This window comes from Grammomys surdaster, unplaced genomic scaffold (genome assembly GCF_004785775.1).
Source record: "Grammomys surdaster isolate TR1022 unplaced genomic scaffold, NIH_TR_1.0 125974, whole genome shotgun sequence".
Lineage (NCBI taxonomy): Eukaryota > Metazoa > Chordata > Mammalia > Rodentia > Muridae > Grammomys > Grammomys surdaster.
Window position 1 is genome coordinate 1,420,796 of NW_021620791.1, and position 27,329 is coordinate 1,448,124.

Here is a 27,329-nt window from a genome sequence, read left to right on the forward strand (position 1 = left end):
GTGACAGCATCCTGTCAGTTTGTAAATGCTCTGTCTCCCTCGTTTGCCTCTAGACATCTGGAGGTACTACCCCTCCCCTGAGAGGATGGTATTCTCTTTGCAGGCTTGCAAGCCCTTCCAGAACCCCTGAACTCTGTCTGCAGAAGCCTTATTCTATGTGAGCCATATCTCTGCATTCCATGACACCAAGGGCTGTCCCACCGCCCCTCTCTCTTTTCTCTGCTGCTAGCCTCACGCATGCAGAGGCTCCTGTTCTTTGTACTGTGCCTGGCACAAAACAGCACTCAGAAAATATCTGCTGAGTGTTGGGAAAAAAAAGGAACAAATTACTAGGAAGGATGGGGGGAGGATCCCGAGGGCAAGGGAATGCCACAAATTTACACAAAATAGACTCGGTTTGTCTTTTCAGACTTGTTTGCTGTTTGGCAGCTCTTGAAATCACTTGCTGGCTGGATGATAGGATCACCAATTCCTACTTCCAGAGGAAGGAGGTCACATGTCCCTAGGTCACATGGCCTCACAGCACGCATCTGGTTCAGGACGAGTCATACACATGCTGACACTCTGTCATCTTGGCAGCCACTTCCCCCTGAAGGGACATAAGCTTTGGACTTGTTTTCCAGAAGGACACCAGGACACAGACAAAAACATCATCCTTTCTTCCCCCGGCTCCACTATGTCCCCCATTCCTCACCTCCAACAGTTGTAAAGTCAGACAGCGGTGGTGGCCCTCTACCCCCGAAATGGTCCCTGTTGTCCCTGAGGAACAGAAGGTGCTCCCCTCTAAAAATCTGAAGTACTCGAAGAGGGCAACGAACTGACTTAAGTCCCAAAGATCCTGAGACAGGCCGTGGCACACAGGGAATGCACGGTGACTCCTTCCCAGTCTGTGACCCACATGAACCCCCACAGAGGTGTACGCGTGAGGCCTGCCCACATCCCGGTCTCAAATCCACCCTCCTGGGACACAAATCCAGTGGTTCTGAGAGGAACATGGGCCAGTAACCTAAACAGCTAACAGTTTAAGCTAACAGTTTAATCTGTGTGCTGCTGAGAGAAATCAAGATGACTCCCCAAGTGAGTCTGAGGAAATGAACAGCTGGTGAGGAGGGCTCTGCCGTTAACAGTACTACCAGACCGAGGAATGAGAATTTCAAAAGACCTTCGGTTCCTCCTGTATGAAAAATAAAAATTTCAAGTGGAATACATAAAGCTGTGGAGTTCAAACATAAATAAATGAAAGCAGAATACTGAAATTCCACTGCTCCCCTGAGCTCGGCAGATCAAGGAATTGTAGCCAGGAAGGCCTAAGGCACCGAGTGGTTCAAGGTCCAGCCTCCTCCATGTTCTTTCTGGGGAATCCAGACTCTGGAGGGAATGAGGCTGGAAGGATGAGCAGCTCCCTATCCCCTGGAAACCCCCTACCAGCAAATCCTTCACTCCCCACCCAAACCTCCAGAGCAAGGGACTGAGAAAGCCACACAATCATCCCTGGGACTCTGACCTTTAAATGTTTAAGCAGGAATCTACTTAAGTGCTGGATAAAAAGGCAGGCGATTAGTTTCCACACGAGTCACAATATCCCCTCAGTGAAAACAATTCAATTAAATATTTAACGCCTTAGGTCTCATCTGAGATGTAATGAAGACAACCTGATGCACCCCGGCCAGGGTCTCAATTGAGCAAAGGTAGAAGAGGACACCCGCCTCTCAAAGAGGAAGAACAGCTTTGGGGAAACAGGCCTTTATGAACCCAAAAGTAAGGCCTGGTGGGCATGGCAGTGATACACCAATCACCTCTTTGGAACTATTCTGGTCACATTTCCAATGGAAAGTCCTGACTATCCTTGGAAGAGTCAGAAAGATTCTCAAGTACACTTGAACAGTAGGCATCAGGCCTGGGTCCATCTTGTGTCAGGTAACATGTTACCAGGTGCTGGCTCCCCTCTCTTAGCTAAGACTCCCCTCCTGGGCTGGCAGTGAGTGAACGAACCATGACGCCTGCATTCACATGCACGCATGTAACTATGGGAGATGTTGGGTAGGTTAGTTGGCATAACTGTAGTAATCATCTCATGTCTAGCAAAGCTTTCTGTCGTACACTCGAGGTGTGTATATACACGAGTGGATGTGGATGTGCCTATGTATGTGTGCGTGTGTTCATAATGATATTTCTGTTTTGTTGAGGCAGAGACTCACACTGCAGCCCAGGTTGGTTTTGAACCCGCTGCCGTCTTCTTGACTTAACTTCCACAGTGAGGGGATTACTGGGCAAGGACTATCATGCCCAGATCACTTTAGTTATTTTCCTTTCTTTTTTCTTTCAAAAGACAACAATCCTCAATGTACAGAAAATAGAGAGGCCTATGGCAAGGTCAGGGAACCCTCTTCTACCAAGGAGTAGGTTCAACCCCACTGGCCTTTACCAGTGCTTCTCAGAGGCTTAGATGAAGAAATCAAGTGATAGCTAATCCCCAAAATTAGATTATTAAAAACCCTCTGAAGGACTGTATAATAATAACATAAGCATCCCCTTACTGTGGTCGTTTCAAAATATGCTCATCCTGCTGCAAATGCTTAACTCCAACCTTATTTGTTGCCATGGGAACCCCATGGACGCTCATCTTCTTACAAAGACCCCATGCGATGCAACAGCGTGTGCTCACACTCACGCACACACATTAAAGCTGCCCTACTCCCCAGATGTTTCCCATTAACTGCCCTGATCAATCACCTTCTCAAGCAGTCACGTGGAAAGGCTGCCGGGACTGAAGAAGCCACATTTTCTGTTTAGTAAACATAAATCAATCTGACTTCCTAAAATAGTCTTGTGTTCTGATTGTTCCCCTAAAACCTCTCATCTGCACACTGGACATTTGCTGAGTCCACAAATGGACTCAAATGATGACACTCACGGAGTCAGGAACTCACATTCAGCTTTAAAACAAACAAAGCACCTAATACTCAAAGCACTCCCAAAAAACATCTTGCACTTCTTGCGTGCAAATGGGAAGGGTCACCTACAGCCCGCGTGTTGGGGGTATTAGCTATTATTTCCTGTGGGCAGACTGAAATGAACTGGTTATGCCCGCTGAAAACCAGAGTTTATCTGCACATGGAGTTACTCCTGCACATATTCAAGAAGGCCTGTCGATGTCACTATGCAGGATTTGTGTAAGGCAAAAGAAATAGACATTTCCTGCTCTCAACAACAGGACCAGCGTGAGTGAGGAGGAGGCACACACACACTATTTGTCCCCTACTGGGAAAGTGCTCTAAACCTAACACAGAGTTCAGAGGGCAGAAGAATGCAGCGTTTTTGAGCAGGGAATGGGCTTCCCTGAGAGAATTCTCAGCCCTAGTTGGGAAGGAAAAATCAGGCCAGGCATGAGTTAGATAAAGAGAGAGAACGGGTGACTCAAAAGGGTCTGGACCCAGGTAAAACAACAGCAATTAAGAGATGAGGGGAGGGGCCTGAGGAGATGGCTCAGAGGTTAAAAGCACTGTCTGCTCTTCCAGAGGTACTGAGTTCAATTCCCAGCAACCACAATCATCTATAATGAGATCTGGTGCCCTCTTTTGGCCTGCAGGTGTGCATGCAGGCAGAACACTGTATACATAATTAATAAATCTTAGAGAGAAAGGGGGAAGGGATGGAGAGATTGACTCAGGAGAGACCTTGGGAATGGTAGTTTAGGTGCTGTGGTATCTGGAGGGTGTGAGAAATGCAAGCCTGCCACCAGAGGCCCATGTAACCTCCACACAAACAGATGCAAAAACCTGGAGGCTGCTGTTTGGGTTGGCTGCATCTCAGGAGCTATGAGGACAGCCAAATATCCCCCAAACTGTGCCAGCCACATGGACAGCACTGTCATAATTGCCTGCTCAGATGAAGAGAGCTATCAGAAAGCACTGGACACGGGAGCCTGACAAGGTGGCCTTGCCCAGCTCGGGAAGTAAGGATGGGAGTGAATCAGGTCTCTCTACAAAGCTGTTCCCCACCTCCACATTCAAATGGCAGAAGTCTGGCAAGTACCTGAAAAATCTCCTGACACGCGCTGTAGCTATTTCACAGATAAATGTTCCTCTCCCTGTGCCTGTATTTTCCCAGCGACAGACTTTGGCAATTGTAACAACACATGGCCCTGAGTCTGTCAGGCCCCAAGTGCCTAGATTCCTGATCTAAAAATGTCACTCTATCCTTTTCAGGGAAGTAGCTTTCTAGGCAAAGCACTGGGCTTTGGAACCTCAAAGGAGAGCGAGGGAAAAGAGCCCACACCCTTGTCTAGCTGCACAATGCTGGCAAACAGTGGCTCTTCCTGAGCCTCAGCAGGCTCGTCTGTCAAGTGGAATATACAAACCTACGCTGTATATTATGGGGAAGGAGTGTTTGAGCTCGGTCACAGGTACATATATGTCCAATGCAGAGCTGTCCATGAAAGAAGTGTTGCAAGGAGCTGAGCCCTTCTCACCTATGCTTTGAAGATACGTGCTTACTCTTGAGAGGTGAAATTATAGTGTAAAACACTATAGTGGAAATTATAGTGGAAAAACAGTATACAGGTGAGAACGTAAAGATGATAAAACCTTAGACAGACAAGGTTTCTGAGGACTGACTGGCAGTTCTTTGACATGGGATAGCTCTGGTTTCCTGCTGCATACAGTAGATGCTCAGCACACTTAAGCCAAAACCACAGACTACTGTGGCACTTGATTGGCCCTAGAGTCATCAAGGGAGTGAGGTAGGAGGTGTATTAAGAGTTGTCGTGAAAACAGCTCTGTTGACTTACAAGATCCAGGCTGCTGGCTGTTGGCTGTCCCTCACAGGAGGAGCTGGAGTGGGTCACTGAATCCCCACCAAGTCCATATGGTGCATACCATAAACTAGCAGGGCAACTCTACCCACCCCAACCCACCCCAACCCACCCCACCCCAAATAGTCCAGTACCTGACAGAAAAGGCCAGCTAGACGGCCCTGCACAAACCCTGCAGCTCTGGGGCTGCTGTAGGGGAGACCTGATGATGCTCCAGCCCTGAGCACAGCTGCACTTTCTTCACATGCATCAAGTTATCTTCATTTCCTTGGAAACAGACCCCAGCAAAGCCGGAGGGCGGCATGTCTGCCTTTAGAATTGCATCCTTGCCTTCACACAGCAAGTGTTTCCACCCAGAAAAATCTAGACATCAGAATTAGCATCCAGGTGACAGCTTCTTTGCTTCCTGTTGGGGGGAGCTCCTTCTCTGGTGAGACATAAACTGACTTCTCCCACCTTACAGAGCATCACCACTAACAAAACAGGTACAAGTCCAACGTGGGGAGCCATGTTGTTTATGAGCTTACAAAGCATAAACAAGAGGTGGCTTACAGGACTGTAGGTCACCCCCAAGTAGCTGTACTACCAGAGAGTCTCACTCTAGTTCTTCCCTATAGCTGCACCCCCATCTCCACTAACCTTCCATACACTAGATACTCCAGTACTTCCCAAGACCACACAACCAGCTGTATAGACTCACACAGGCTGGGTGGAGAGACACAGGAGGGAGATGCTGGAATTTCAGGCGGGGATCCAATGACCCTCTCTCTCCAGCTCCTCCTCCTTCTGTGAGGGAAGGGCAACAGCCAGCAGCCTGGATCTTGGGAATGTCTTGTAAGTCAACAGAGCTGTTTTCACAACAGCTCTCAAGACACCTCCTACCTCACTCCCTAGATGACTCTAGGGCCAATCAAGTGACACAGCAGTCTATGACTTCGGCTTAAGTGTGCTGAGCATCTACTGTCTGCAGCAGGAAAGCAGAGTCTGCAGAAAAATAGCAAAAGGGAAGTTGTAATTCAAAACGGGAAAGTGCCAGGGCCAGGTCACTTAACCAAAGCTCCGTAATGCAAAGGGTGATGATAATAAAAATTAATGAAAAGGCAGGACAGAAGACAGGCACAAAGGACCGGGGGTAGGCATGGGGGAGGGGTAGTTTTACACAGGGGTGGAGGGGAGGGGGTTGGTGGGGTAGAGACACTGTGAGTGTGGAAGTCAGAACGTGAAGAAGTAAGTTTTCGCCTTTCACACTGCATGGGTTTCGGGAATCAAATTCAGGTCATTTGGCTTTGAAGCAAAAACCTTTAACTCCTGAACCATTTCCCAGCCCTAGCTATAGGGGTCATTCAAGATTAGAATCATTTCTCAGTACACCAAACCATTCTAACGTCTCATTAGCTCTTTTTAAGATGTTCTATGGGCATGTTATAGGGCACTGATTAAGATTCTGCCAGAATGCTGAGCTAAAGAATGACCCCATGGTAGAGGCTGCCCCAGTCCAAAGCACTGTGTAAAGCATGAAGTCAACCACAGAGCAGCAGGTGGACATGGAGTAGGGCTCTAGCAATACTCCACTCACAGGCTGTTTGGCAGGAGGCACTCCACTTGCCTGTGGGAGGCATCAGGGTAATCTCCTGCTGGCTGGAATAGCAAAACCCAAAAGCCTGTACAAATCCTGTGCAGGGACTCCTGGCTGTACACCTCAACCTCTGGGTGTCACCCTAGCCTCTGCAGCAGTGGACAAGAAGGCAAGGCAGAAAGATCACGTCTCCATGGTGACAGTCCTGGGCTGAGACATGCTGACCCAGCTCAAACCAAGGACTCTTTAGGCAGCAGGGCACTGTGACTTCTGAGCCAGTAGTATGGTCCTGGCCGGCACAGCCTGCATATGAGGAGGGTTGGAGAAACATGATGTGATATAGCTTCATTGGGGGGGGGGGGGGGGGGGGTGGGGGTCCTTCGAACACTGCCATCTCATTTACTAAGAAGCATCCATGTGGCCCCTGCCAAGGTGCATGCAGAAACCTTTCCCGGACCTGCAGAGGCTTCCTCCAGTGATCAATGGGGAAAGAGAAGCTATCTTGTTTTCCCTATGACAGTGACCATGAGGCTCTGACACAGGTATCTCCAGAGCCCAATGCTGCCTCAAGATGTGGAATCATAGCAAGCTATTTAAAATAGCTCAGCTATGCAGCCCTTAAGGTATGAGGGCTGGCTGAGAGAACACAGCTCGGACCGAGACATTAACAGACAGAGAGCCTGCTTAGCCATCAGTTCCCGTAATACCACAAAGCTCATCTCTGCTGCATAAACTAGAAACAGAAGAGACGGGTCCTAGGTACAAAGTCACAGAAAGAGAATGTGTTAGGGTCGGGGGTCAAATCAGGACTGTCAGACTCTGTAACAGAGAGCCACATCCAAGAATGGGGAAGTAACACGGACCCAGGGACTTAGATGAGAATACCAGAAAGTATGGGGGGGGGGGGGGAGAGAGAGATGGGAGATCAGCAGCTAGCTGGAGTTATTATATCCTTAGGGTTACTGGGTGAGGTGGCTCAAGAACAGAAGCAGAGGTGAGAGGTGAGAGGTGAGAGGTGAGAGGTGAGAGGTGAGAGGTGAGAGGTGAGAGGTGAGAGGTGAAAGGCCCTGAGTGCCAGTGTGAGGCATCTGAACTGCCACAGGCCTCTGGGAGCCCAACAAGCCCTCACGCCAGAGAAGTAGCTACTGATGCTTCCTGGGAGAATGACAGTGAAGAGGCCATGGAGAGCAAAAGGTTGTATAGAACAAGCTACCAAAGTGCTCCGAGGCTGGGATCCAGCAGTGGCTGTGGTGCACCCTATCACCTGGGAGGCTTGACCTCCAGGATATCTACCACTCCTGGACTTCTTACTCCCCTTGCCCCCAATCAGAGTCACTAGGACATAGCACAAATTATCTCTTCCAATTAAGCCACCACCACAGGATGCTAACTATGATGATATACAGCAGCAGCAGGGAGCCTTCCTAGCCTCGGATGGCATTTATGGCCTTATTAGTAAGAAGGCTTGTCTCTTGCTCCCCAGGATTTACATGTAGATAGCAAACCTTAAACAGCAGCCTCTACTCCCATAGGCTCCCATAGGCCCCCATAGGCCCCCATAGGCCCCCATAGGCCCCCATAGGCCCTCATAGGTCCCCTCAGGCCCCAGAGGCTCCCATAGACCCCTCAAGCTGCCATAGGCCCCCTTGCCCACCTCCACACACACACACATACACACACACCCCGAGACATTGTGACAGGCACTCTGAGAACAAGCAAGAAGGGAATACAGCAGACCCTATAGAGACCAGGGTACGGTATGCTCACTTTCAAGCCCACAGTCCTGAATGAGACTGCCAAAGCCAAGAGTGTCACAGATGATAGCATTTACCCAAGATCAACAGCACAGCCATTTTATCAGCTCAGTCATAGCGGCTGCTAACCGCCAAGGCAATGGGATGGGCCACACCCCGCCAGAGGCACTGTGTGAAATCTCACTTAACCTTCACAGCCATCTTATAGCTGCCGCTACTGCCCACTCCCCGTGCAGCAGGCTGAGAGATACAGACTTCAAGCCTGTCCAGTACTGACAACTGTCTTCCTAATCCTCACCCTACTCTGGACCTGACAGACAATTGTCTCACAGATCCTAAGTTATCTATAGCGGGCAGCAGCAGTTCTTCCCTTAGGAGTGGCTTCAGTTACAGAGGCCAACAATGGACCCAGAGCAATGCAGAACTGGGACGGTGGGAGGGAGGGAGGGGAAAAAGTCATGGAAGTTTTAATGCAGTGTATTGTGTGATAATTGCCCTATTTTATTAGTAGAAGTTGAACTCTTACTGTGCCTAATTTGCAAATTAAACTTTATCATAGGTATGTAAGTATGTGAAAAGTATATAGTTCAGTACTTTTCTGTGGTTTCTGGGCCTTGGCAGGAATAGGGGGAGGGTTCTTGTATTCAAGAGGGTTGTGGGGCAAGGAAGGAAATGAGCTAATAATGGGAGCTCACATATACAATCCTGGGCCTCAGGGTGATAATTTGGTCAATGACAGGACAATACTATGACGGTGGTCTCATAAAATGTTACCACCCGGAGACACCATAGCCACCTTATTTTGTGCGAGTATACCCTAATGCTCACACAACGACAACTCAGCTAACAACACTTTTCTATACACCTCCTGAGGCAACGGATGAAACAGTGAGCACTTAAAAGCCAGAGCCAAGCTGGAGTACTGTGTGCTTGGTCATCCTTCTCATTCTACCGTGCGAGTAAGTACCGGTGTGATATCCATTACATATAAATGGAACCGTGACTCAAGATTTTAAGTCATTTACAGCTCACAGCTATGAAATTACAGAGCTGGATACTGCGCTCTGTGGATACCTGACACTGCAGCCTAAGATGTGACCACTGACTGTGGCTGCCTTTAACAGATGCCTCCCACCCAAGCCACCAACTGTGCAGGCATGTGAGCGCCCCCAAATAAGTGGCTTCCAGGCTTGTAAGAGACTGACTGGTCAGGTAGTCGGCACGCAGTAGTCCATGGCCCTGTCTTCACCTGACTAGAAAACAAGTTGTTGTTTTGTTCCCGTAGACACCACAAGCAAAGACTCCCTTGAACCCCGGAGGAACAAGAGTTCTTCTCATATGAAATCACCTTATTAATTAGTATTCATCACTTCCGTTGTGATCTTTTAAACGCACGTTCCGTGCATCACACAGTCCTAAGCAGAGCCTGCTGCCCAGAGGCTGCTGACTCACTCTTCAGGGTAGGGAGTCAGTGAGGACGGACATGGGAAGGCCGAGCTGCGTGCATCAGGCCCTGCTCACTCAGTGCTGTCTGAGTCTCCCTTCGGGACTTCATCTGTGTCCTGGAATAAGAGTCCTCTTTTAAAAAGGTTCCAGACCTCTCACACACATTGATAATTGTCCCAGAAATAATAACTGGGGGCAGGAAGCCACCTTGTACCTCCCCAGAGAGGTCACTGTCAGAAGTGGCCTGTATGAGCCCTCATTCCAAAATGGCTGTGGACCCTGCAGACTCCACTCGAACTGACCTGAGGCGCTGCAGTTAAATGAGGGCCACTGTCCTCTTAATAAGCCATCTGTCGGCAAAGTCATCAAGGGATGACTTTGGGCCTGGGCTAGTCCTCCGGCTGTCAACCACGCGGGGATTAAATTGAGGTGAGGTTGGTGCAGAAACAGGGAAAGCATTGGAATTCCCGCAGGAGAAGGAAGGGCAGGGAGGGAAGAGAGGACGAGAGGCCACTGGTGTTTTCTCCTTAGCATTCTCCATCTTATCCTCACAGCAACTCAAAATAGGAGAGGGTGAAGGTGTAGAACAATGATGTCAGGGAAATGGGGCCTCCAGGGAGGCAAGAAAGCTCCTGCAGATCTCCACCGTGTGGAGTTTTAACAAATAGAACCAGTGCTGTACCAAGAACACAGGCTTTGGAACACTCTGGGCTCAGATCCAGCAAGTACACAGTGTACTTGCCATGTCACCCCAGGTCGTCAGGTGGTCCCACCTTCCTAGTTCCTCTAGGACATAAGGCGATGCATGCCCAGCTCAACATCCAATAGAGAAGGGGTAGTGCAGGAGACGTGGTTGTCAGCACTCTGAGCCAGAACCCAAGTGCCAATTCCCACCTCTCACTTCTTTCATAATCCTGGAGACCTTTGGCTCGGGTGTTCTAGAACACTGGCTTAGCGTGTCGTAATGCTCAGCTGCCCACCAACATGTTCCCGAACTAAGCAGAAGCACTGAAGTTAAGCTCCTAACCCATGCCTAGAGCCAAAAGTACAGTTGAGTAAGAAAAAATAATAATGACTAAGGGTAGAGTGTAAACATTTCATCAGCCGACGTCCCATGGTCTCAGCCCACGCTCCAAGGTCTTACTCTTGCTTCTAATACACGTGTGTGTGCATGAACCCCAAACTGAAGTCTAAGGAAGAAGGGAGTTGCCAGGACAGCCAAGGAAGGTCTTCTGGACCTAGATTCCAGGCTGGTTTGGTGCCCTGAGGACAGCTAAGACCAAAGGTTACTCCCTTGACCAGGCTGTCTCTCCACTGACAAGATGTCCTTTACTCTCCAGAATCAGCAAACATAGCAAGCTGCTTTCATAACAGGGCTCTGCCAGACCTGAAGAGCGTGTACCTAGTCAGGCGTGTAGAAGCCCTGGTACCGGGGCACCGGCCAGATCAGGTCCTGCTGGCACGGCATCCCCCTTCCTCTGACCTTGCTGCTCCTTTATGTTCCCAGACTTGGATGACAGCCCCACTGCAACCCTGACCTTAAGCTGTGGTCAACCAGCTCCATGCTGAGTGTATCTACCAAGATGTCTTTCTTGGCTTTTCTTTATCCCCAAGCCACTGTCCAGGCTCTTGTCATTAAAGACCTCATCTATCCACAACTAGAGCCATTTCAGCATGGGTCCTCTGCCAACTTCCCCCAGGGACCCTGTCTCATCGTGCTCTCTAAAGGTGACAGTGGTGAGGCTATGGCTCCCTCCATGGCCCAGCCATGAGGCCAGAGCTCACGCTACAACTAATAGACCATCAGGGGAATGAGTTCTGGAACATGCTGTGGTTGTGGTTTTGGTTGTTTTGTTTTCTTTTGTTTGCTTTTAATAAAAACAGCCAGAACAAGGGAAAAGGTAATAAGCAAATCTCCTGATTTCCTTTAAGATTTTGTTTACGTATTTTATGCGTCTTTGTATGTGCATACCAGTATGTATGTGTACCGAGTGTATGTCTGGTATCCTCAAAGGACAGAGGGCATTGAACCCTGGAGTTAAGCTTCTCGTGCTGGGAACTGAACCCAGTCCTCTACCAGGACAGCTGAGCTGCCTCTCCAGTGCTCTGACCCTGCTTTTTAGTGTCATATCCATTAACTACCAACAAGTCTTTTTTCCCCTAGTTTAACAGCTTCATTTGCAGAAGGAGAACATCTGAGTCCCTCCACCCTCACAGACCTAGCAGCATCAGCCTCTAACTTCTGGGAGAAAAGATGCACTCAGAAATGCCCCCAGAAGACTTCCAGTAAAATATAAAATTTTGCTACAAACTGGCAATCTCTGGAGTCTGAGTCCCTTGAACTGTAGATTTCTTCTACTAGATAGATAGCTTTTTAGACTTGGTTATTAGTGTCCTCGTATTATTGTTGATGGTCAAAACCTTTTGGTGAACCTCTGGTTCATCTCCCATTTATTCCACCAAGCATGGATACAAAATATGAAAAGAAAAACCGCTTATGTTGCTGACCTATTAGTTCCTATATCACTGGGACCTTAATACCAATGTTCAAGATGCTGGGATACAGCTCAGTCGGTAGAGTGCTTGCCTAGCATACATGGGGCTGTGGCTTCAGTCTCCAGCACCGCACAGCCAGGCATGAAACCAGGTGTAGAAGTGCATGCCTATAGTCCCAGTGCTTGGGAGATGGACACAAGAGGATCAGAAGTTCAAGGTTACCCTCCCCTACTACACAGGGAGTTCAAAACCAGCCTGGTCTAGAGACCCTGTTCCCCACTCCACCCCACCCCCAATAATAACAGCATTCAGATTTTATCGTTTTAAGAAACCCCATCACCACCTCTTCATAATCAACCCCTTTTTCTGGACCTTGAACAGCCTGGAATGGTTTTGCTACTCAAGTTGATCCAGGACTTGGGTTTAATTCCTATTTCTAGAAAGGAAAATTCAGTTCACTTCAGAAGGCAAAACTATGTCACAACAAGTAGTTTCTAAAATCAGTCGATACTGAGTCTATGCTGTCTGAATGTCTGAAGATGGCCTAGACGGGATTCCCTAACAGGTCTAGGGATGTCTGTATTGATGGAGTAGGTGGAGCCGGCTTCTGAAGGTAATCGATGCAAGCATCTCTTTCACACTTCAAGCCGTGGTCCAGACCCAAGCCTGTGATGGTGCAAATCCATCAGCACAACAAGTGAGCAATGTATTTCTGCAGGAAGCTCCAGTAGCAAAGAAAGGAGAAATCTGACCTTATTATAAAACGAGAGAGAAGCACCAACTCTTCTCACCAACCTCCTTTCTCTGTCCTTGAAAATCCCACCACATAGATTAATGGACCAATGAGAACTTCATCTGTTACCACGGACACACTGATGCTCTGCCATCCTGACAAGTGCAAGGTGAGAGGTGCCGGGCTCTTTTATGAGTGGAGCAGCAGCCCTTCAAGTTTCTTGACCTAAACCCTTTTACTTCTGTTGCCTTTTATAAATGAAAACAAACAACAACAAAAACCTTTTCTTTTTAAATAAATAAATAAATGTAAACTAAACTAAAAATGTGTGACCCTCAGAATTCAGGAGACAGAGTCACACCATCTGTGTGTCCCGACCCCCCTCCTCCCAGGCTTTCTGGCTCTGAATTTGACAAAATCTTGTGAAATTCTTATGCACATTAAAGTTGGAGAAATTGTCCCAGGTTCTGACTTCAAAAGAAAGGAGCTGATTTTAAAGATTCCTAGTGAACGGCTTGTTTTGTGCCCTCCGGGTGTCCATTCTCCCCTCTTCTGCAATGATGTTTATGGGAGTCAAAGCTCAACGCCTCCCCCACAGCCTGGTGCATCAAGGTGTGCGTGTCCCCTTACTGACGCTCCCCCATACATGGCTCCTTCCTCTCCCTTTCTCCCAGGGGGAAACCTCACTTTGTGACTAAGAAGACAAAAGAACATCTCATCAGAGAAAAAGAACCAGACAAATAAGGAGGAAACTGGAGACAAGCTGGGAAAATAAACTTTTGCAGTGAACACTGCATGCACAGTCTGCTGGAGTGACCCACTTTTCAGGTGGCACTTCCACATTTGGCCATCAAGCCTTGGTCACATGCATTTTACAGAAAATGTGTATATGTATGTGTGTGTGTGTGGGGGGGGGGGTCTTGTCATGCTTAAGGTAGCCCAGCCACATGCCTGAATGGGTCACTTCCTACACCTCACCCAGGAAAACGAAAACCTTGACATCTATTCTAATTAGAGTGGTTATCTCCCCATTTCCAGGCCAAGTGGACTGAGGCTAAGGAGGCCACCTTGTGCCTTATCCTTGGTCACTGTGAGAGCCAGCAAGAATGTCCTTGGTTGTTTCTGTCTCTGATACAACAGTTCTGCTTCTCCATGGAACCACCTTATTTTATGGCACCCTGACTTCTAATCTCATTAGGCTGCTAACATCTTGCTAACTGACTGACTGCTAAACAACAGAGAGAAGGGCTATCTTTCTCAGGAGTCCTTCCTGGGCCTGAGACCACACCAAGCATCTGGGTGAGTCCAGAGATGGTCTCTAAGACTTAGTTAACATTTCAAAACTGTTAAGGCAAAAAGGCAGCTTACCACCCAACTCAGGCTCCAGGCAAAAGTCTGTGTGTGTGTGTGTGCAGCTGGGTACAAATGTGCACACCACATGTATGCAGTCTCTGAAGAGGTCAGAGGAGGGTGTCAGATTCTATGAAACTACAGTTGCCAATGGATCTAAGCTGCCAGTGTGAGGACCTGTGAGGGGAAACGAACCCAGGTCCTCTGAAAGTACAGCTCACACTCTGAACAGCTGAGCAAGCTTTCGTAGGCATGTTTTGACTATCTATACACTAGGAAAATATAATGACAGCAATTAGTGGAGGGAATTCATCCACAAAAAATTTTCAAAGCACAGAGAACACAACAGCAGCTTTCTGACAACTCTAACAAACAAGGCTTTCTTTCCTACAAGCCTGCCTGGCCCTTAGCTGTGGGCATTGTGGCCTCATGATTCCACTGAGGAAATTGAACCAGCTGCCCAGGCAGAGCCTCAGCAGGGCTGACCTCAAAAGCACTACATAAGGGAGCGTGGCCTTGAACCCCTGATTCTCTTGCCTCCACAGACATTGCCTTAATGTTCCTTTACAAATTTGAGAGACCGGGTTCTTTGCCTCACCATAACCTTCCACAATGGCCTTAAATCTCTACACAGGAACGAAAGGTCAGCACGTGCCTTAGCAGACACCAACAGCAAGCAGCTCTCTGGGTGTCGCAGCCTTTGCTTTTCAGGGCTATATGATTTAGAATGTTAAGAGTGTGACAGGAACTAAGCAGGGACTTCCTCTGCATCCATGGAAACAGCAGATGGAAGAATTAACTCTCAACCTATGGCTGTTCTCCTAACCTTCCGAGTTGGTGATTTTCGTCCCAACTACCCTGGGAGTTAGAATACCAGGAAATCTGGCCCCTGCCTAGGGACAGGAAGAAGCGGTGGGCTGGGGCCAGCTGTATTTGACTCTCTTCCAAAGAGGTTTCCTCCCCTTCAAAACAGAGAGAGGTCAGGCCAAGTCAGTAGCATCTTTTAAAGAACTCACATGTTAATTTAAAGAGAGATGGGTTGGTGATTAGAAAGGGGGTAGGGATCAAGGGAAGCTTCAGCAGTGGCCTTAGAGAACATGCAGAGTCATCTCCCATGTGGAGCGAGGAGTCAGTGAGGAAGCTGACCAGGTTTGGGGTGGGATGACCCCTGAGAAGAAGGAGGAAGGAAGCCCAGCACCACCGGGTACCATGCGGGCAGCTGGCGGTGGGCTTGGCATCTGTCACCAGAACAGTGAACCCTTGCAGAAATGCAGGCGGGCAGGGTGTGGATCACTTGCAAAGCCTTGGCTTTGGCCCAGCTGCCAAGGGAAACAGGTGGCCAGTCGCCTCCACACCCTGGAAGGGATGAGATTAATGGCACACTGGAGTCTTAGCCAGGACAGCACGCTTCTGTGGGGTCTCTCGAGTCTGGGAGAGATAAGCTCCCCAGGACTAGCAGCCTGCCTTGCCCACCAAGTGGGATGAATATACCCTTGCCATTCTTGCGTTCTGTGTAGCCTATAAACCCAGGCGTGAGAGTTGTCATGGGAACATGAAGAGTGATGGAGGCTGAGCCTGAGAACCCTGAGAACACAGGTATGTTCTTGTAGGCACTCACCAGAGGTGAACGAGGAAGGCAGCTGGAGCCTAGCAGTTAAGGGAGACAGAAGCATTCTGCCTGCGAATAGGGGCCTAGAAGAGAGCTCCATAAACAGGTAGGGGTCTCTCCCTCTCCATAAGGTTCTGCAATCCCCACATCTTCTCAGATCAGAATAGCATGACTTTGCCGATGGTGTCCTTTAAGCTGGAGAGGGTAGCCCCTAGCAGAAATCTAATAAACATGTTTGGTAGTCACTACCCATTGAGAACCAAGAACATTTCAGTTTGTTGGTGACAAAATGCTTCAGGTTGTAGCCTTGCTACTTGGATGTTGAGGAGTCCTTTCTTCTACCAAGGAAGGCAAATGCTTCGACGAGCCACACAAATGCCACCAACATCCTACCTCTGAATTAATAATGCTGAATGCAGCTTCAAAGGGATCCCCAACCATCAAAAACTAAGCTTGGAAAGAGAAAAGTCACATCTGAAACAGAAGAGGCATCTGTTTCCCAATCTCCCTCCACAGTGGAGAGCCACACCCTCAGGTCCAGTGGCCAAGAGATGAGGTGCTGGGAGGGGGCTGGGATGGGATCTGCAGACACCTGCTTCCCTCATAGCTCCTGGCCCCTTCCTGTTCCCCGGAGCTCTAAAAGAACAGGCAAGGGCCACAGAGCTCATTACCACCATCCAAGCGTGAAGCCAACGGAGCTCTTCCAGGCGGCCCAGTTAATAACCTGAGGGTCCTCTGAGGACCGTCCATCCCTGTCAACGGCCATGCCACCGGAGAGTTACAGAACCTGGAAGCCACCATGAACTACAAGAGGGAAGGCAGCCGGCTTCTCCTCATCACCACTCATTTCCAATCTAACACTACAATGTAAACAAACGGGAAATGTCATTTCGGAAATGCAGAGGAGTCAGCCCCCATGAGGTAAAATATTTTAATTAATCAGGAAGGTTAATTTGAATTGAACAAAAGGGTAAACTCTCAAGTATTTACATACATTTTAAACACATATACACACACATTAACACACGGGGGGAGGGGCACACACATGCATGCACAAAGCCCTTCTATATTTTAATGTATAAATTCTAAGGAGCTTGGTTTAAAGGGTCTTGGCAGGCAGGCAGGTCTTGGACCACGCGCTTTAATGAAAGTGTAGCCGTGTGTCAACGGGCTCCTGGGGCGCACTCTCGGAACATATGCCGTCAGACACTCTCCGGTATCAACTTGCTACATTCCTTCTGTGTATACTATTATGTATCTTAATGTCTACTTGTGCACTTAGAGCGATCTTGGAAATCTAACTTAATGTATTTTGTGTGTGCATGCACACATGTGTGTTCACATGTGCACGTACACCTATTAGTACATTCATATCTGTACAAAGGTCAGGAAACATCTAGACATAGTCTGTTCTCTCCTATTGTGTGTCTCAGCAACTTAACTCAGGTCCTCAGTCTTGGTGGCTAGCACCTTTAATGTCTGAGCCATCCCACTGACCTGATTGATTGATTGATTGATTGATTGATTGACTGATTGACTCATTTTTGCTGTTTCTTGCCCCAAAATGAAAACACCTAATGGTGTCTATGATATGGAGACATGGCTCAGAGGTTAAGAACACTGACTGCTCTTCCAGAGGTCCTGAGTTCAATTCCCAGCAACCACATGGTGGTTCACAACCATCTGTCATGGGATCCTATGATCTCTTCCGGTGTGTCTCAAGACAGAGACAGTGTACTCATATAAATAAAGTAAAGAAATCTTAAAACAAAACAATGTAATGACAGACCAACATAACAAGGCAATGACAACTGAGTGGCATTTACTGGGTATCTAACTACATAAAAGGGGGCTTCCTGTCCTGAGGAGATAATGTCAAAGTGCTTGCCATACAACCATGAGGATCCAAATTCAATCCTCGACATGCACATCTGTTAAAAAGTCTGGCATGGCAGTGTGAGCTTGTGTCATCAAGCACTGCCAGGAGGGTCCCTGGCTGGTCAGCTTAGCTGATCCAGTAAACCCCAAGTCTAAGAGAAACACCTCCATACAACAAGGCGCACAATTCCCGGGGAACACTACCTAAGACTGACTTCCAGTCTCCTCAACCACACCTCAATGTGTGCCCTGGCACACACGCAAAGGTAAATTTTCAATTTTTTTTTTAAAGATTTTTTTATTTAATGCATGTGGGTAGTTTTGTGTGCATGTACGTCTGTGGACTGTACAAATGCAGAGGCTAGAAGGGGGTGTTGGGTCCCCTGAATCTGGTTATGGATGATTGTTAGCCACTATGTGAGTGCTGGAAATTAAACCAGAATCCCCTGCAAGGGCAGTCAGTGCTCTTAACAGCTGAACCATCTTAGCCCAAATAATGGTTGTTTTGTGTTGGATTTGGGGTTTTAAAGTCTATTTGTGTACACTGGTTTATACTGGTTTACTCAATGGAGCTGTGGTGATGGCTGGATGTACTTCACTCTCACTAGGGCCTTACAGCTGGGAGTCAGGCAGCTCCAGGGCACGCAGGGCCTCTTTCTTAGCTCATTCTTAGTCACCACTCCACCCAGCCAGCCCCTCAGCAGCTGAGTTAAGACTTCTCACTGCTAGCTCAACAGAAAATCGTCCATCCATCGGTTGTGTGATTATTTTAAACCCAAACCCAGAAGGACTCCAGATGTTATCTGTGCACCTCAAACAATTTACTTGAACTTAAAATCTTCAACTGTTTACCTTAGCACAACCACTCATCTTGAAGTCCTGTAAACTAGAGCCCAAGACCTTTCCCTTCCAGCTTAAGCTCTGAGATCTTTCTGGGTGAAACCACACCCCACAGGGCCAATTTCCTGTGCCTTCTGGGAGGATCTCTCCAGGTGGTGATCCACCAGCTCCCCAGCTGTGGATGCCAAGCTTCGGCCACACCTAAAGCAACTGGCTTTTTAGAGCATGTTGTTTTCAAGGTTCTATATGATCCATGTAATTGAGCTTTCAGAAAACATCTCTTCACATTCAACCACCTCTTACCACTTTATGCAAAGTTTCATATAACATAATCACCCATGGAAGCTCAGGCACTGCAACAAGCTGAGAGGGGCTACAGCTGACCAGTAGGCACCGGAATTCACCTGTGGGAGCAGACCTTGCAGAGGATGGGGACAAAGAATCACAGCCCCTTTATGGCTCCAGTGAACCTCTCGGACAGGGGCAGTTACTTTGGTCAGTAGCTCCAGCAGTGCAATTCAAAGCAATTCCCCCTCCTCCTACCTCTCCACCTGTAAACTTTCTGGGAAAGCAGTAGGTCTGCCCACCAGAGAGCAAAGTAGTACTAAAGCAAGCAGGATCAAAGGACTAAGATAGAACAAATATGACCAAAATCACCACAGCCCTCTTAAGTCCCAAGAGCCCAACTCTTGTCAATAATATTAAGTTAAAATAGCCCAAGAATTCGATTAAAATGTATGGAAAGTACATCCAGATCTTCAAACATGGAGCCCATCCAATGGACAGGAAGTCATTTTTGCATAGCTGAGAAATATATATATATATATTATATATACTTATTTATATATATATATATATATATATATATATATATATATATTATACCTCATGTATTTAGAGCTCTTTCCCACAGCCTTAAGAGCTTCCTGAAGGCCCCAGCGTTTACCATTTTGCTGAGACATTAGCCACACCTTCCCCTCCTGGACTCATGCTTAGCTCATGCTTAGAATATCATGGAGTCACATTCATTTTCTGAGCTTTCTGCATGTTTGCTAGGTCTGGATGGACGGATGGATTTTTTTTTTAGATAGACAGAAAGACAAGTGATGTAGCAGAAATGTACTTCAGTCAAGTAACTTATTTGGCTCAAATGGCCTCCAAAAATGAGTCAAGAATCTGTATCCTTACTACATTTTCTTCTTGCAAAGATGAATGAACTCTAGTTTTGCCAAGGAGCCCAGAGAGACCAAAGTGAAGAAAAAAAGAAGGGAGACAGGCAGAGAGAACTTAGCAAGCATCAGTCCCTGGCTCCTTGGCAGGGAATCCTTCCCCCTCCTCCTTCCTGTGGTCCCTGCAATTGAAGATCCAAGTATGGATTCTTTCTTCTTAAGACACACAGAAAACTGGGAACTAAATCCAGCAGGAAGATAAAATCTTTACCTTCAGTTTTCAATAAGCCAAGTCACAGAGCGGTAAGAGGAAAACCATCCATGCTGGCAACCGCATGTGTTGAACTGAGGTGCACAATGAATGCCCGTGTGGATGCGATGGGGCTGGGCAGGCTGGAAGGAAAGCAAGCCCTGAGCCGGGCACTTCTGTGCTGTGCTTCCTGCTGGCAGGTTCTGCAGACACCGCTTACTCTATACATTCCTGATTACAAAAGCTGAGAGGCGCTAAGAAGACGCACCCAGGTCTCACACCCAGGTCTCAAGGAGCGGATGATACTCCACAAACAGAAGCTATCTTTTTACCAGAGGAGCCAGACAGCCCAGTTTGATTGGAATTCCCATATATCCCCCAAAAAATCCACCTTCAGTCTAACCAACCTTCAAATGGTTAAGCTGTCGGCTGGCGACAAACCCTCCGGCTCTGACCATTAGAAACCATGCATCACTTAAGAAAGCCTCATTTCTATCCTGATTTGTTTGTTTGTTTGTTTGTTTGTTTGTTTGTTTAAGACATAGAGACACGAAGACTGGGTTGGCCTAGGTAGCCAAGGCTGGCCTTAAACTAGTGACCCTCCAAGGCTTAGCTCCAACACTGGGGGCTTGAGTTTTCTTTTTAAAATGTGTGAAAACAGTCAATCATGAGCTTCCTCAAAGCATCTGTTTTCTTCATCTGGGAAATGGGAGCACAGGATCCAGTTTCAGACACTTGTGAGGACTAAAGATATTTAACACATTTATTGGCAGTTTGTCGTCTCTGATTGCGGAGGCTACAAGCAATTACGATGCTGCGTGGAAGCCGAAGCCGCACTTCCTGGGTGACTCCTCGGGCTAGCCTGGCCCCTCAGATGAGGCCTGCTCCCAGAAGAGCACCTGCAGCTCAGCCTCCAGCAGCAGCTGCACCATCTGCAGTTGGCTCACCTGCTGCTGCACCCCCCACCCCCGCAGCCAGACCTGATGGCCCAGATGGCTACCACCACAGCTGGGGTGGCTGTGGGCTCTGCAGTGCGGCACACCTTAGGTCATGCCATCACTGGAGGCTTGAGTGGAGGTGGTAATGCTGAGCCTGCAAAGTCTGACATCACTTATCAGGAGCCTCAGGGAGCCCAGCCGCAGAGCCAGCAGTCCTTTGGACCTTGCTCTCTCGAGATCAAGCAGTTCCTGGAGTGTGCCCAGAACCAGAGTGATGTCAAGCTCTGTGAGGGCTTCAAGGAGGTGCTGCGGCAGTGCAGGATTGCAAACGGTCTAATCTAACCAAGAAGTTCAAGCTGAAGAAATGTAAAATTGGTTCTGTAGTATAAGTGTGGACCTTATTCTAACAGCTCCATTGCTTCGGAATGGCCCTGAAAGAGTTTTAACTATAGATGTTTACTGAGGCTTGTAGTGTTGGTTACTGGGCAAATGTTTGGCCTCCTTGAACTTAACTGTATTGTGATTGAGTTAAAAACAATAAATTGGTTTATTCTAAAAAAAAAAGAAAAAACACATTTATACATCCTACATACGACAACTCTTCCACCACGGTAGCTGCTCTTTTCAGTCTTCTGGGGGAGGGGGCGGCAGGGGAACATATCTTTGAGTTATAAAAATGGCAGAGAGGAAAAAAAGAGCTTAACACCTAGTGTTAATGAGACACTTCCTCCTCTTGGTAGGAGGGTGCCTGGCCAGACCTTTCTTGGGAAAAACCAGAGCTCAGCCCTTAAAGTGCTGTCTCCTACATAAATGCCACCTGAGGAATGAATTTACTCTGTCAGGAGCTAAGGGACAAGGGACGCAAGCAGGCACGAGAATGTAACCAGTGATAATACTGTGCCCTAGAAAGAAGCAATAGCCAAGAGCGGGAGAGCAATCATCACATCCGTGAAGGCCAAGGTTTCTGCAGCTACAGAAAACGATTCACAGCACAATCAATTAAAACTGCACCTCTCTAGAGGCTGAGGCAGGAAGGCTGTGAGTTCAAGGCCAACCTGGCCAACTTTTACATAGTCATGTTTCAAAAACAAAAAAAGCAAAAACAAAAACCCTAAAAACATAAAAGCTGCAGTTTTTACCCTTAACTGTGGGGTTCAGGTGTCTATCAATATTCTTAAAATAGTACGAATCACACAGCTAAATTGTCTGTGTCTGTATATAAATACAGGGGGAAATCCAAGTCATGGCTGGTACTTCCAGATAGTGAAACTGCAGGGAAGTGAACTGTTTCTTTTAAACAACACATGAGTAATTGTTGTGTGTCTTGGGAATTTGTAATGCCGAATCTGTTTAACTTTGAAACCTGAGAAAAGGTTGCAAATGACAAGTATGGCTAGACCCAGTGGGGCAGGCTTTTAATTTCAGCTACAGGAAAGGCTGAGGCAAAAGGAAAAGCAAGCTCAAGACCAACCTGGGCTCAGATCAAGTTCAAGGCAACTTAGCAAGGTCCTGTTTCAAAAGGAGAAATGGGGGGGGCCTCAGGCACAGCCTGGCGTGTGTGAAGCCCTGGGCTCACTCTCCAGTGCGACAGAGACAGTGCTTGTGGGATGAGCATGAAGCAGGGATGCAGACAGGGAAGTGACAGATGCTCTCCAGTCCACCTCCAAGAACTCTGCCACACACAAAAGGAGGACAGAAGATGTCCCCTAGGCCTGCAGCTGGCTGGCCTTACTGAAGCCCACAGCCATTTCCTCAAGACCTAGCACAAAAGAGCATTGCTCATTTTCACGTCCCAACATTTGCATTAAAAAGGCTGCCCAAACCTCAAACCACATGTAAATGCCGGAACAGCACGCGGGATCCAGTAGCATTTTCGTTTCCCTGGCAACCATATCTCGATCTTCTTTCATCTTGGCCTCAGAAGAAAGCTTCTAGGTGTCCCCAAAGTCTCTGAAATCAGCTGGCAGCTAGAGAGGAGTAGCCCCCCTCCATTCTCACCCCACCCGACCCCAGCAGAAAGCTAGCTTATTGAGGAACGAGTTGCAGTTAATTTGCTCACACCACCTTCATTCCACTGGAGGCTCTAGATCCCAATAGGTTAGCCACTAACGTTCTGGACCGCCCGACTTCCTCAAGTCTTAATTTAGCATCATAGAAACATAATTAATCTTCTTCATTAAGTGAAAGGGGAAAGGGAAATGACACTGAAGATTACTATTTGGCTAAATAGCATCAATGTCTAAATATTTACCTACCTCAGGTCCCTTGAACAGGAGGTGGGGCTGGGGGCAGATGGGACCTTAATTTTAATGGGTGAACTTCAAGCCACAAAATGACCCTCCAGGGCCAAACTTTGATGTCTGAATGCTATGAACTAACTAGAAACAAATTGGTAGACAAGGCCAGTGGGGTGCGACTCATCAAAAACAGGTGCTTGCTGTGTGAACCTGGTGACCCAAGTTTGAATCCCAGAACTAAAGGTAGAAAGAGAAAACTCTTATGATTTTTTTGTTCACTGATACACACACAGACACACACAGACACACAGACACACACACACACTACATGTATAAAGAAGGAAACTGGATGGGTACGGTGATAGGCAGATAGATCTCTGTGATTTCCAGGCTAGCCTTGTCATAGCAAATGCCAGGCAGCCTAGTGCTACACTGTGAGGACCTGTTTGAACCAATAAGTACTCAGTAGACAATTTCCAAGAGGATGCAGAGATTTAAGTTGCCCATTCCTGATTCCCGTAAACACACAAGGACTTAAGACCATCCTCGGTGCTTGTGACAACCCCTTATGCCAATTTTCTGAGAAAACGTCTGACTAGGGAAACAGGACGAGGTCTATCTGACAGGCTGTGCATCTTGCCCCGCACCGTTGTGCTGTGGACATAGTGGGGCGTATACAAACTCAGCAGTGGTGGGCTCAAGAGCTCGAGAGGAGAAGGACCCTTGGCCCAGGTTAAACGGTCCAAACCGCAGAATTCAGTGTCTAGACCAAAACAGGGAGTTCTGAGGCCTGCCTGGGCTATAGAATGAGTTCACAGTGCTCTGTCTATAGCTACAGATATAAATACAGAGACAGACACACAGATACACGGAACACAGACAGACATATAGACAGACACCACTTTGTCTAGTGTGAGGGAAGGGGAGGAGAGAGATGAAAGGTAAATTTTCTTTGTACTCTGTCCTCTCTGTGACGATACCTACCTTAAGCCAGGCTCATGAGCTTTCTTTGCCATCTTGACGTGAGTCAGTTACCTATCCTGATAGACTAGCCCTGGCAGCCACGCCTCCTCCCCTCCTCCCTGGTCCTCCCTCCCTTCCCTGCCTTCCCTGACATTTGCAAACCAAAGTCTTGAGGAGTTTTCCCAGGCAACTGATCTTGCCAAGCAAATCTCAAGGTAGGCAGGGCAGGGCTTGGTGCCCTTTCCACGGGAAATGAAACTGAAGCTCAAAAGGGAGGCACGACCATGCAGCGAGAGCTAGCCCCAGGGGTCAGTGGGTTCTCCATAGCTAATACGGTTCAAGTCAACTCTGCATAAACCTGGACTCAAACATCAACTCTTCCACCTAGGAGCTCTTGACGGTGACTGTGATCACCATCATCATCACCACCAAAACCACCATCACCACCAAAACCATCATCACCACCACCACCACCACCACCACCATCACAGGACTGTAATGAAGCCTACATGAGTTAACAGAGCTCAAGGGCTTAGAACAGTGCTGGGTTTCGAGCAGAGGCTGCTCATTAAGTGTTGGCTTCTGCCGTTTGTGAATCAAATCTACCTGACTTACATTCAGTCGCTGGGCCACCTTTATGCCTCTCGCCCATTCAGTCAATTCACAAATACAGAGTACAGCACTTTCTACAGTTATGACCTAAGAGAGGCCAGCTCCTAGGATGTCAGCGTGGAGGCCTCGGCTAGTAACGGCCTTTTTCTAAAGGACATCTGGCTTCAGCTGATAATAAGCCGGAGCAAACTGACGGCGGTCACATGTGGAGACCTGGAGGGAGAACAGGGCTGTTGCTCCCGGCTCCGAGAGTCATTCTTTTACATTCGGAGACTGTGTCAGCCCGCTCTCCCTTCCTCCAGCCGCCAAGTACGGTCCATGTGGCCACTCGGGCATAGATTTCTATAACTGGGAATGTGTGATATTTAAAGCATTTCCCTAGAGTCTTGTCATCTAAATAAAGGCAGTGGACCATTCTAGAATACAGAAAGTCCTTCCCCCAAACCACAAGCAGATGATAGATAAGTGTTCTGGGAAGAAAAACAGCCAACTCAGCAACAAGGGTTCCTGCTGGTCACACAGGCCGGACAACGGACAGACGGACGGACAATCTGCAGGAAAGCTGCCCCTTCCTCAAAAAGGATCCCTAAGATAGGAAAGGAGCAAGTCGTCACCCCCCGCCCCCGGGGGACATAGTGGCTTGTGTGACACCAGAGCTGCCTGCCACCTAGTTCCCATGAGAAGGCCTTCCTTCTGTACCCCTCCCACAGACTCCCAGACTCCCTCAGAAACAGAGAAGCCAGTCAGCATCCACCCATCCAATGCCATCCCTTTCTCTGTCCTTCAAGGGGATTCGCTCCTCCAGCTTCAAAACCTACTCCACAGCCCACCTACCCCTGGTGACATTTTCTGCCTAGATTCACCCCTTTCAAACAACACAGGGGCTCCCTCTTCCTCGGCACACATCATTAACTCTTTCATGAGTAGAGCGGATTCAGTGACCATCTCCATCCTTTCCAGCTCCTGGAGGAAGGCCTTCTGTGCATTAACAGTGTATCAGAAGAAACACAATGTTGGCGTTGGCAAGCCAGTGTAAGCCATGTTACTTGTGGGCAGGAAAATACAATAATAATAAAAGCAATGGAAGACAAAGCCTTTACCAGAACTCAGGAGGCAAAGGCAGGTGAATTCCGGTGAGTTTGAGGGTAGCCTGTTCTACATAGTAAGTCCCAGGTCAACCAGAGCCACACATTAAGAGCCTGCCTTAAAAATAAAATAAAATAAAATAAAATAAAATAAAATAAAATAAAATAAAATAGAATCTGGGAAGGAGGTGGGGTTGGAGAGGGGTAAAATATGATCAAAATATATGAAAATCATTTTTTCAATAACGAAAGATCCTATTATATTAACTTAATATTTTTTTAAAAAGGAAATCATTTTAGCAATATAATTCACCAAATCCAATCCATGCCCAGTATGGGCATGTCAGTGTGAAACCAGCGTTAAGATTTACTAATGCTGTGACTTCATTTGTTTAGTCTGTGGCGCCTCCTGTCTTTTCCACTGGAAGACAGATGTTAACTGAGAGCAGGCATGTTTTGAACTGTAAAGAGTCATGGCTACAGAGCTGGGCAGTGCCTTCCATGCCGTGACTGGAAACTCCCACAAAGCGTATGGTTCCTCCCTACGAAGTTGGTATCTTCCACACAAGATACCATCTATCAACAGATCACCACTATCAAGATCAAAACAGATGTCATGGACTACTGTGGACAGCGGCTGTCTCTGAGATCCGGCAGAGTTCGGCATAGCCTCCCCTACTCAATGGAATATGTCTCTCCCTGGCTCTACCAGGGACAGGAGGAATAGCCCAATAAAACAAACAAAGTGCTCGAAGCATCTTTGTAGGGAACAAAGTACAAATTAGTGTAATTTCTCAACTTCAGAAGCCTTGAAGGAGTAATGACCCCTTCATTCCCAGTGGACACATTTGAAAACTGTGACCTTCTGAGGCTTTCAAAACTGGACAGTGGCCTGTCATCAGTTACAGTCACCAAAAACACTTCCAAGAAGGGCGGTCCCACTGAGAGAGCTTCAGCAAATCTTCCCTAAGCGACTGAAGTTCTTCTCTTCCCTGCATACGTTATCTGCCAACAGTGCAACTGAACTCCCATGTGACCTCACAGCTCATGGCCTTACCTGGACCACTTGTATTCTGAGTTGTTGCAGGTATCAAGGTAAGTACTAAAAAGAACTGACTGCTCGAAACGCAAAACGGATTCAGCTGGTCCAGACACTTAGGGCCATGTATCTCCAATGCCCAGGAGAAGATGCACTGCTCATCCTACAAAGCTTTGCCTGAGAACGCCTGCTCTCCTTCATCACAGGGTTCACAGCCCATGCAAGGTCATCAACACTCCACAGTCACAACAGGGAACTAAAGGGTGCCACAGGCTCAGCTGACTAACTGCTCCCCTTGACGGCTACCAGGAGCAGCCAGGCGTCCTGGCAGCTGGGAAGGGCCTCTCCTACCACAGAACTCCAGCTTCTAGGGTTGCTTACAATCCAGCGCTGGTCGCGTGAGCAGATGCTCATGGAAACGTCTTTCTGCAACCCCACATGAGAGTGACGAGCTGTGTCAACCAACCTGCCCAGCCGCTAACAGAGTTCTCAAGTCTCAACTCCAGAAGAGCCTGGGAGGAAGTGTCCTATGGTCCGTCTC

General features: G+C 47.8%; 1 protein-coding gene and 1 pseudogene across 5 annotated transcripts in view; one reads left to right on the forward strand and one right to left on the reverse strand.

The window, feature by feature from the left end:
• The window catches only part of Mtss1 (MTSS I-BAR domain containing 1), a 140,779-nt gene that overhangs the window by 48,430 nt on the left and 65,020 nt on the right, over nucleotides 1-27,329 (reverse strand). The gene's annotated exons all lie outside the window — the stretch shown is intronic.
• Nucleotides 20,726-21,406, forward strand: LOC114609534 (annotated as a pseudogene).